Genomic DNA, 11,670 nt, shown 5'->3' with positions numbered 1-11,670 from the left:
GCAATTTTAAAAGTTGTGTCTGTCTCTGAGCTAGAATTTAGAAAATAAAGAAAAGAGGGCTAGCCTGTAGCAATGCTCTTGACTTGGATTTGCAGGGTAAATCTTCATCTCACTTATTAAACAGTGTGCTGTTGGTTCTCTAGCCGTTTGAGATGTGTACGGACAGTTGTGAGTGTGCCAGGCATGGTACTGGATGAGGGTGTAGTTTTCAGTTGAACTATGTGCTCTGGATACCCACAGGGACTCTCAGGATAGACATCAGGTTTTTTGTTTGTCTTTTCTACATGTTAAACAAAATCAGCTCCTGTTTTCTTCAACGAGCCCATTTGGAGTCTGCACAACACATGGGGTCCTTCAATTCAAATCTGCTCCCTCCTACATCGAGCATGTGATGATAAAGCAGAACAACGTCACAGCTACATAGGATTTCATGCGTGACACACTGTATTTTAACAAGCTTCCATGGCCCCACACTGTTCCCCGATACTGCCCATCTGTCCCTCAGAACACAGGGTCAAGGAACACAGCATGTCAGTCATATTTTGTAGGTTGAGAAAATGGAGGTTTATAAGGAACCAATGATAACCCATCTGTTGTAGTTTGAATAGGCATGGCTCCCATAGACTCATGTGTTTGAATGCTTGGCCTATAAGGAGTGGCACTATTAGGAGGTGTGGCCTTGTTGGAGTAAATATGGCATTTCTGGAGGAAGTGTGTCACTGTTGGGGCAGGCTTTGAGGTCTTATAAGCTCAAGCCTGGCCAGTGTTTCTCAGTGTTCCTTCTGCTGCCTGTAGATCAAGATGTAGGATTCTCAGTTCCTTCTCCAGCACCGTGTCTGCCTGCACACCACCATGTCCCACTACGACCATAATGGACTGAACCTCTGAACTGTAAGTCAGCCCCCAATGAAATGTTTTCCTTTGTAAGAGTTGCTGTGATCATGGTATCTCTTCACAGCAACAGAAACCCTTACTGAAACAAGTACCAAGTAAAGAAGCATCAGTACAAACTGACTGTGCAGGCTGCTCTATTGTCAGGGACAGGGGCCTTCATGGTTCAAACATGGCTGTTGGTATCTCCAAGTTTTGAAGAGTTCCTCCTTCTGTCTCTCTCAATGCCCCCACTCTATGCAGGCACCGTGAACACCCCTGCCCCACGTTCATCAGAATCTGTTCCTTCATTGTAGCCAGCTCCTTCCCTGATGTTTGCTTTGTGTACTCTGCAGGATGCACACAGCCGCCATACCAGGACTACTGAGGGTGCTGAGGCAGAACAGGGTTCAATACATAAGCATGAAGTAAGAAAGCAGTTTCACAGAGAGGACAGTGAGAAGGGGAAGGGAACCCATGTATATGGACCACCTATCATGTGCCCGGCTCCTGCCTCTGCTCCTTAAGGCTCTTCTCATAGTGCCTGACACCAGGAGTTTAGTTCCCATCATAAAGATGAGGGAAATTACATTGAGTAATTTCCTTCAATTCACATAACCAGCGCATGTCAGAATTGAAATCTGAACCCACGCTAAGCAATTTCATCATTGGTGCTTTTTGTACTGATGGAGGCTCCTGGGTGGATTAACAATGCCTTGGGACTCTAGATTCCAGAGGACCCACACTTCATTTTCCTCACCTGAGCAGATGATAATGAAAATTTTCCATTGTGCATTCTCTATATGCAAAGAATAACCATGCTTGTTTTCATTGGCTTTCTACCCATTTTTTTAAATCGAGAACAACTGAATATTTTCCACTTGAGTATAAATAGATGTCTCAATTGTAAAGGTGCCTAGAGCTCAGCCTTACTTAACTTCCAGTTTAGGTATCCACCCTGCATTGCACAATTATCAAATGGGATATGATGCAATTTTTTTTCTAAACAGACTAAGCAAAACAAGTATTGGGAAACTAGAATCTCTCTTTATCCTTGTGTGTGTCTAGCAATCTTGCAAGCCTGTTAAAGGGGGAAAATGCTCTTGACAGTAGCTCAGAAAGATACTCAAAGAGTAGGAAAGTTGCAATGGCTTGGGCAGGTTGAGATTAACAAAGGAGAAACTGCTAGGACTCCAGTGCAGTCCTTTGCTCCCTGTGCAAAGGTAGCAGCAGGAACACAGAGAGACAAGAACTGAATACCTCTGGCACATCCCCCTGTTTACTCTTTGCACAGCTGAGCCTGAGGAAGGGTGTGGATTACTTTCCAACATGGAGTTTTCTACTGAATAAATGACGCAATATTACAGAAAGTGGGAAAGAATTAAGAATTCATGGTGCCCGGTTTCATCACCCCCAACAAGAGCGCTTTTGTTCTTGAGTGCTTTCTTCCAGCCCTCCTTTGTCAGTGAGAAGTGGTGTAACCTGTGAGACAGAATGAAGGAGGGAGGCCCCAAGAATGGAGGGAGACACCCTCTTTGGTTAGAAAGTAGATCTATGAGTTAACTGCTGAGTTGATTTCAAAGGGGCTGGAGAGGTGGCTTAACCTTTTCTGTGTCCCTCTTAAAGCTGACCCAAGTTTGATTCCCAGCACCTATGGGGCTGCTCCCAGCTTCCTCAAAATCCAGTTCCTGTGGATCTGATGCCTTTTTTCTGACCTTCACAGGCACCTGAGAGCACACATACACACTTAAAAGTAAAATAAAAAGTTGATTTATATGAAAAAAAACCAAAATCCTTCTTGTTCAGCCAACAGACCTCCTCCTACTTCACAAAGAAGTGTATAACCTAAGACAGTTTCTGAACCTGTCTAAAGTTCCCTGCACAGGTCCCACACCTGGGACTGAACTCCAGTCTGTGTGACACTAAATCCACATTTTTCCTGTTATTGCCAATCAGCTATGTTCTGCATTTACCAACCACACCCAAGCATCTTACTTTATTATGCTCATTTAATATTTTATATAATTTACCAACAGTAGACATTTCACCATGTGCTCTGAAACACTAAATTTGGCAGCAAATATAAATTTCAGCCTACAAAATAAAAAGAATCAAGGCTGTGGCTGTTTTCTGTAAGCAGACAAAGAGACAGTCTACATTTTGCTAGATATAAAAATCTAATTCCGTATCAGAGAGGAGTTGATATCCATGTGACCTGGAAAATTCCAGAGTGTTGTTTGTGTTTCATATTCTTAACCAGCACCAATTATCTTGGTGGGGGGGAACATATGGCCCTCCACTGCTTATTCTCCATCTGCTTAAACATCCCCTGGTGTGGCCCGATACCCCCCACCCTGCCAGGTCCTGCTTATTCCTTCTGAGAGGTTACTCTGTGTCCTTATGAAAAGCCTACTCGGGTCTGCCTTGACACAACAGCCTTAGCTCTCTTCAGAGCAAGAAAACAGGAGCAAGGCCAGTTGATTGGTCATCAAGGTCACCAGAGCTGGGTTTTCCAGGGCCAAGCTGGGCCCATGCTTCCAGCAGACCTGCCACACACCCAAGGCAGGCTTCGAGGGAAACACAGACAACGGAGGTGGTGGCAGGTAGTGTGGTGACTAAGGTGCAATTCTGAAAGGGTCAGGGCTAGAACGACCACCAAGTGACTCTGAGAAGTGTAGCCACGATTCTAGTGACCAGCAGGTAGATGCATTTGTGTTCATTGTAGTTCTCCAGGATGGGACAGAACTGGTGTCTATGTCTACAATGTGAGTTTATTTCAACAAATTGGTTGTGGTGATTGTAGAGACTTAGTGAGTTCAAAGCAGATGGGGAAGCCAGCATGCTAAAAACTGAGGGCAGCTGTGGTTAAAGTCTGAAGCAGTTTGCTCATTATTCCTTTTGCTGGGAAAAGGAAAGTGAAATCTTTCTTTCTACCTAACTGTATGAAGCCCACTCCTGTCTGGAGGACCACCATCTCTCGTCAATGCTCACTGATTTTAATACAAATCCCACCCTAAACCAAGTCACACATATTTCAAAATAATTCAGAATAATTGTCAGTGACATATCCAGATGCCATGACCTAGACAAGCTGACATAAATTCAGTCACCACAGCACTCTTGCACAAGTAGGCATTGTAAGCAAGTGGCAGAGCCTGGCTACCTCTCCAGGGCTTCTCCATGGAGGATTTTTACCCGGTTTCTAAACCACTGGTTACTCTGAGAGAGCACAATGTCTAAATAACCATGGATTAATTTGTTTGAGAAACATTAAACTGTCAGGCATTCATTTCCATGGATTCACAAGGTGACTCAACTCCCTTTATTGTCTCTGATAACTGACTTTAATATCACGGTAAAAAAACAAATTGGTTATATGGAGCTCAGGATTTCTGCTTAAGTCATAGTAATAGCAAAAAGTGCTAAGAGGTATTCATTTAGGTGGTAAATCTGATTGCCTTTGTTCATTTTCACCTGGGTGTTAGGCTGCAGGCTTCACCAAGGAGGATTAGAAGAAGCAGCCACAAGATATGTGTCCTTGTGACAGGGTGGGACAGCCATGGACAGTGACATCTACATCATGTCAGTGGTCCTTTTAGGAAGACCTTAAGTGAATAGTATTTGATTCAGAAAATAAAATAGTTGTATTTGTGTTTAGTCCAGTTAATTTGAAAGTGATTATGTATGTGTATATGTGTGTGTGTGTGTGTGTGTGTGTGTGTGTGTGTGTGGAGAGAGAGAGAGAGAGAGAGAGAGAGAGAGAGACATATGTAACACACATATTAAATGAATATATTTTTCTTTCTTTGGATATATAGGAAGAAAAGAAACCAAGTCAAAGACACCCTCAAATACCCTATAGGACCAGGTAGTTTTTTTCATTTATACTTACTGTATGTATACTTACTCTACTCTACTATGTTTGTCTTTCTCTCACAAACATTGTTTCTCTTTCTTGCTTTATGTTTTACTTTGTTTGATTGTTTTTATAATACCTAACTGTATTTAACTGTTTGTTTTACTGATGTCTTAGATACATTTTGTAAATACATAGGAAATTAGGTCTAGGGATGAATGGATTGTTGGATAGATAGATGGATGACTATAATTGGATGCATGGATGGATGGATAAAGATTGGATAAATAGATGAATAGATAAAGATTGGATGGATGAGTGGATGGCAGATAGATGAGTGGATGGATGGATATAGTTGGATAGATGCATGAAGAGAAGATGGATGGATGGATGAGGGTTAGATGAATGGATGGGTGGTTGGATGAATGAAACATTATATACTCATTTGAGAAAGTTATTCAAAATATCTTTGAAATGATGACCTTTCAAAGGTTAATCTAAAGGGAGGAATGGCTGTCAGCCAGAGGGAAGAACAGTTTCTATGAGGAAGGGAGGTGGGGGAGGGGAATCTGGATTACACTCATCTTTGGTGGACAGAGCTAATTAAATCAGTGACATAGCAGTCGCATTGTCTGGTTAATGCACCTCCAAATGGGTCCCAGATACTTTGGTCATTATGCTGATGGAAAGCTTTAGGGGAGAGAAAACACATCTCCCTGTGATCACCCTGTAATTATCCATTTCTTGCCTAGCTCTTGCTGGTTTTGATAAGATCCATTAGGATAATAATTACAGGCTCTGCTAATGTACGATGACTTCTATAGACATATATCCCTTTCAGTCACTGTGTGAGACTGAAATACGTTAACCTCTTAAATGTCTTCAATCATAGGCTGTGTCAGACCTGTATTAACAGCCTGGCTCAGCATCCAGACTCTAGCTAGCTGCACACATGTGTGGAAACAAAGCCTTTTCATTTTGCTCATGGCTATTTCCCTTTTTAGGAACATGAAATGAAATACTGTGTTTATCCTGTAGGTCCCAAGAATGTACGTCAGCTGCAATGCCTGAAATAGACACAGTTTGTTGCCCTAAATATTTGATTCTTGAGTCAAGTTATTATAATTGCTAGACATCTTTCTTTAAATAGATGGGAAAAGCATAGCTGCACATTTGAAATAAATGCCATGTGCAGATGTACCATGGCGCCTTTTTTATTTTTTAAAATATGTAATATCCCCAGGATTAATGAATTCAGTAAATACTGATGAACTATTTAACTCATCTGAAGTCCTGTAGCTTTAAGAAGGCAGGATTAAATGGTTTCAAGGTTAGGAGATGTTTTGTAGCAGTTAAGGGGATTTCAGTTACTGAAAAGACACAAACTTAACACACCCTTTTGTAAAACCATTGTTAATCAGCCAAGGCTCCAACCCTAAGGCTGCTGTTTCTGTTAGCCTGATAAGTGTATTCAGATTAAAGAGTGAAGGCAAATACATTTACCACAGACGAAGCTTTGCACTAACTGCCTTTGAATTCCTTGATAACTTATCTTCCACAAGCAGGGCAGAACTGAAGCTGCTAGGCCACCTTGACATCTAAAGAGATGGCCTTCAGACAGAGATATCTTCAAGGAGTTCTGCTTGGGACATGGTCAAGTGAGAGAAGAAAATAGGGACTAGGAGTCTCTGGGTGTGCCTGGAGTGTGCCTTGTGGTGTGAAATGTCCACCAACACCTCACTCTGATTCTTGTGCTGCTGCTGCTGCTGCTGTGTGTGTGTGTGTGTGAGAGAGAGAGAGAGATAGAGAGATAGAGAGAGAGACAGAGACAGAGACAGAGACAGACAGAGAGACAGAGGGGGGATGGACGGATGAACAGACAGACGGACAAGAGAAAAGAGGGGAGATTCTTCATCAGGACCATCTTTGATGAAGATGGATGAGTTCTATTTTTTCCATATATTTTTTTATTTAACTTTTTACGCATGCCACTTTCAGTTCCTTCTCCCTCCCCTCCTCCCCCAACCCCCAGTCTTCCCAACCCATCACCCCCACTCAACTCCCCCTCCACTCCCCAGGGAAGGCAAGAGCCTCCTTGAGGGATTTTCAGGGTCTGTCACATCATCCCTGGAAGGGCTCAGGTTCTTCCTCATGTGTCCAGGCTGAGAGAGCATCACTCCACGTGGTATGGGTTCCCAGAGTCCCTCTGTATGCCAGGAATAAATACTGCTCCACTCTCCCAGGTCCCACAGATTGCCAAGGCCTCCTCTCTGTCACCCAGGTTCGGTGGGAAAGTGTCTGGATCAGTCCCATGCTGGCCCCTCAGTCATCAGTCTGGGGTCCATGTGTTCACCCTTGTTTAGGTCAGCTGCCTCTTTGAGTTTCGCCAGCCTGATCTTGATTCCTTTGGTCATCACTCTTCTTTGCAACTGGGTTCCAGGAGTTCAATTAGGTTCATACCTGTGGGTGTCTGCCTCTTTCTCCATCAGCCATTCGATGAGAGTTCTAGGATGGCATGTAAGGTAGTCATCATTCTTATTATCATGGGAGGGCATTTAAGGTAGCCTTAATGCCAGTTGGTGTCATTCTTGTAGATTGTGTAAAGATCTCACTAGTGCCAGATCTCTCCTCCAACTTATACTGGCTCCCTCTTTTCTGGTATCTCCCATCCTTTTCTCCTCTATTCTTACCCTGGCTCAACCTTCCTGCTCTCCCATGTCCTCATCTCCCCTCCTCGTTTCTTTCTCTCTTTCTCCCATCTCCTTCTACTCTCCCCCTCTCTGTCTATAATCCAATTAGGAGATCGCATTCCCTAACCCTTCTCTGGGTTACCATGCATATCTCTCTTAGGGTCCTCCCTGCACACCAGACTCTCTGGAGGTGGGATTGTGGGCTGGCAATGCCCTGCTCCATGTCTAAAATCCATATACGAGTGAGTACATACCATGCTTGTCTTTTTGTGACTGGGTTACCTCACTCAGGATGGTTTCTTCCAGTGCCATCCATTTGCCTGTAAATTTCAAGATTCCATTTTTTTTCTGCCGAGTAGTACTCCATTGTGTAGATGTACCACATTTTCTCTATCCACTCTTCAGTTGAGGGGCATCTAGGTTCTTTTCAGGTTCTGGCAATTACAAATAATGCTGCTATGAACATAGTTGGGCAGATGTTCTTTTTATATGAGGGCACATCTTTTGGGTATATGCCTAAGAGTGGAATTGCTGGATCTTCTGGTAGACTGATTTCCATTTTTCTGAGGGATCTCCTTACTGATCTCCAAAGTGGCTGCACTAGTTGACATTCCCACCAGCAATGGAGGAATGTTCCCCTTTCTCAACATCCTCTCCAGCATAAACTGTCATTAGTGTCTTTGATTTTAGCCATTGTGATGAGAGTGAGATGGTGTTTTAATTTTCATTTCCCTAATGGCTAAAGATGTTGAGCACTTTCTCAAGTGTCTCTTGGCCATTTTGGACTCCTCTATTGAGAATTCTCTATTTAGTTCTGTACCCCATTTCTTAATTGGATCCTTTGGTGTTCTGGAGTCTTGCTTCTTGAGTTCTTTGTAAATTTTGAAGATCAGCCCTCTGTCAGATGTGGGGTTTGTGAATATCTTTTCCCATTCTGTGGACTGACATTTTGTCTTGTTGACTGTGTCCTTTGCCCTGCAGAAGCTCCTTGGTTTCAGGAAGTCCCATTTATTGTCAATCTCAGTGTCTGTGCTACTGGTGTTATGTTCAGGAAGCAGTCTCCTGTACCAATTCATTCCAGGGTGCCTCCCACTTTCTCCTCTAAGAGATTCAGTGTGGCTGGATTGATGTTGAGGTCTTTGATCTATTTGGACTTAAGTTTTGTGCATGGTGATAGATATGGATCTATCTGTTGTCTTTTACATGCCTTCAACCAGTTACTCCAGCACCATTTGTTGAAAATGCTTTCTTTGAGTTCTATTGACTTGAGTCTACTGCAACTTGCTTACTTTTAACCCATCAACAAATATTCACAGTCTGTTTCCTGCAGATCTGTGCCATGTAGGGAACAGGGAGTATATTCAGGTGGGTATTGTTCCCCACATGTGGTTCATGGGGAAGAAAATTAGTATTTTGCACAAAGGAGTACAAGGAAAATGGTAAGTTCATGAGACAGATCCCCATAATATGAAAACAGAGAACCACTCCATGCGAGTGGCGTTGACCCCAGCTAGGAAGTGGGGGCGTCAGGGGTATAGGGGTGGCAAGCAAAACAGTCTTAAGTTTCACCACCTGGTTTCTGTTAGACTTTTTGGATATGGGCCATCTCTTTCAATGCAGGTAAAACAAAGGCTGAAATACAAGCTCACGACACCGTTCACTTCCTGGCTCATCAACATGTATATGTATGTGAACTCACATCCTATTTATTTCTTCCTTTGGTTTACTCCTTACTCACTGATCCCCCATTCTCACAACGCCTGGGTCCCATCCTTCCCACTACCACCATCAGCAACAGTCCTAATCTGATGATGTTGGCCATGCTCTACCAGAGTGTTTTCATTTCTCTACAGACATTTATCTTAATTTCTGCAGGCAGCATTGTTTTCCAAACCCCATCATAGTACTAGTTTTCTTCCTCATGGATCACATTGCCAACATCCACCCATTGTCCCACATGTCTATTGCTACTTCCATTCAGGCCTCTGTTGGCCTACTTAATAGATATATGCAAGAGAGCTCTGGTTTCCACTTGCATACCTTGGTGAGATGAGGCTAAAACAGCTCGGTCCTTTTTACCAAAAACCAAATTATTCAGCATTTCTAACATGAGCCTGGTACATGATATAAAGATGTAAGACACGCCGCGGTTTTCTTCTGAAAATTAATGGTGTATTCGGTGTGGGGTGGAAGATTTATGGCCTATAAGTAAATCACACTGAATAAAACAGACAGGTTCAAGATCAGTGATTCCAACTCACAGAAGAAGGCAAGCGGAACGTGTTCCAAGTAAAGCACAACTGTCATGCAAACACAGGAAGGGAAAGCACAGGTTGAGACTTAGAAAATGAAGGCGTATTCAGCTAATGGAGAGATCCTTCACGCACAGCCAGGGAGGCAGGAAGCCCACCAGAGCAACCTCTAGATGCAAGGGTTGGTGCTCAGGGTGTGCTGGGGTTTTGGAGGCAGGAGGAGTGGTCTACAGAGGAGTGCCCAGAGGGCATGGAAGATGACAGGTGTTGTGCTGGAGCTCACGACAGGAGATACTTCATAGGATGACATCTTAAATCCTAAAGAGAAGTGCTCTCCTTCTGAATGCTTCTATAAATATTTATTAATTACCCGGTGCCAGGTGATAGCTAAAGCTCTCCAACAGTCTAGCAAAATCTCTAAACTCTTTCTCAGAGGGGTGATTTTGTATGCATGAAAACACGATGCAGCATTTAAATGTGTATAAACACACAAAGGAAACTCATACAGTTTTGAAATGTCGTATTACTCTTATTACACATTATTAGAATATATATACAATATACATACTATAAATATATTGCATATACATTATAAGTCATTATGTATACATTAAGGTATGTGATATATTGTGACATACATTGATATATTAGATTAAAATTATAATAACCGTTTTTAAAACACGCATTTTATTTTTTAGTTATGTGTATGAGTGTATGTCTGTGTGGGGTGTGTGCACATGAGTCTAGGTATCAGAGGAGGCTGAAGAATGTATCGGATTCCCTGGAGTTGGAGTTGAGGGCAGTTATGAGCCACCCACGGTAGATGCTAAGAACTGAATCTGAGCCTTCTGCAAGAGCAGCAAGCATTATTAACTGCCAAGCCATATCTCCAGCCCTCTAGCTGCTTTAAAAAAAAACTGTATACATCAACCTATCTTCCTTCCCTAATGGATGTTCCTTCCTCTGCAGATCTTCCTTCCTTCCTTTCTTCCTTCCTTCCAAAATAGTCTCTCTCTCTCTCTCTCTCTCTCTCTCTCTCTCTCTCTCTCTCTCTCTCTCTCTCTCTCTCTCTCTCTGTCTCCCCTTCTCTCTCAGCCTGTGTGTGTGTGTGTGTTTCACAGGGGCAAGGACCCAGGACCTCGTTTGCATACACTAGTTAAGCATTCTATCACTGAGTCCATAGCCCCATGCACCTTTTTACAAGTGCTATCCTAGTAGCTTGCTAACAGGCCATGCCTTGTGAGCACTGATTGGCAGAGATAGTATTTCAAGATGTGTATAATCAAAATGTAATGGCAAAACTAATCTCTGATCTCCCTTACAGACATGTTCCGAGTGACCGCTAACATTGCTGTTCTGGTAGGCTCTGAACCCAGAACAGCAGGAAATGACACATTTCAGTTGGTGCAAGTGACACAAGAAGAAATGAAATGCTCCCCACCCACATCTAGAGACTCTGTCTATCATACCATTGCAAACCTGTGGACCCTGATCAGAACGGACATGCAGGAAGGACCAAGCACGATGTACAAATGGAGAGAAGCACACAGGAGCATGGCAGACTTGAAACAGAGAGAACACAGTGTGATATGAGCTCAGCGTGCAAACAAGAACAAAACTGGTGTGGGCTGTGGAAGCCCTGCGGTTAAACGCTTTGACCTTGCCTTTTCAATATTCAACCTGGGAAAACGGAGAACAACAATGTCATATTTGGGTCCTGAAACTTCAGGTTCACACCAACCTAGTCGATAATTCATGTGGCTCTTTGGCTCTTTCTATAAAGCACATTATTTAAGCGCGCGAAGCAGAAGAGAGAGTTTTCACTCCTAATCTCCTCAAATTTGTCCCCTTTTCTATCTGCAGTAGAGACACCACAAAGATAAAACCAAGAGGACATTCTAGAAGGGTCCATTTTGACATAAAACCCACTTAGTTAGAATTTACTGCCAGAACTTAAAAGCTAATGTGAGCTTACCAACAGTCAATTTTCACTTAAGTTTTG

At 42.9% G+C, this 11,670-nt stretch overlaps 1 long non-coding RNA gene across 1 annotated transcript; it reads left to right on the top strand.

Moving 5' to 3' along the window:
- The first annotated feature begins 565 nt into the window (after positions 1-565).
- On the top strand, positions 566-11,468 carry LOC121133849. Its single transcript, XR_005870861.1, has 3 exons — positions 566-891; positions 4,689-4,738; positions 10,993-11,468. It is a non-coding gene; the product is annotated as an uncharacterized LOC121133849 (long non-coding RNA).
- The last annotated feature ends 202 nt before the right edge of the window (positions 11,469-11,670 follow it).

The sequence above is a fragment of the Mesocricetus auratus genome, unplaced genomic scaffold, assembly GCF_017639785.1.
Source record: "Mesocricetus auratus isolate SY011 unplaced genomic scaffold, BCM_Maur_2.0 Super-Scaffold_100024, whole genome shotgun sequence".
Taxonomy (NCBI): domain Eukaryota; kingdom Metazoa; phylum Chordata; class Mammalia; order Rodentia; family Cricetidae; genus Mesocricetus; species Mesocricetus auratus.
Note: the sequence above shows the minus strand (reverse complement) of the source record. Positions and strands in the feature narration are given on the sequence as shown.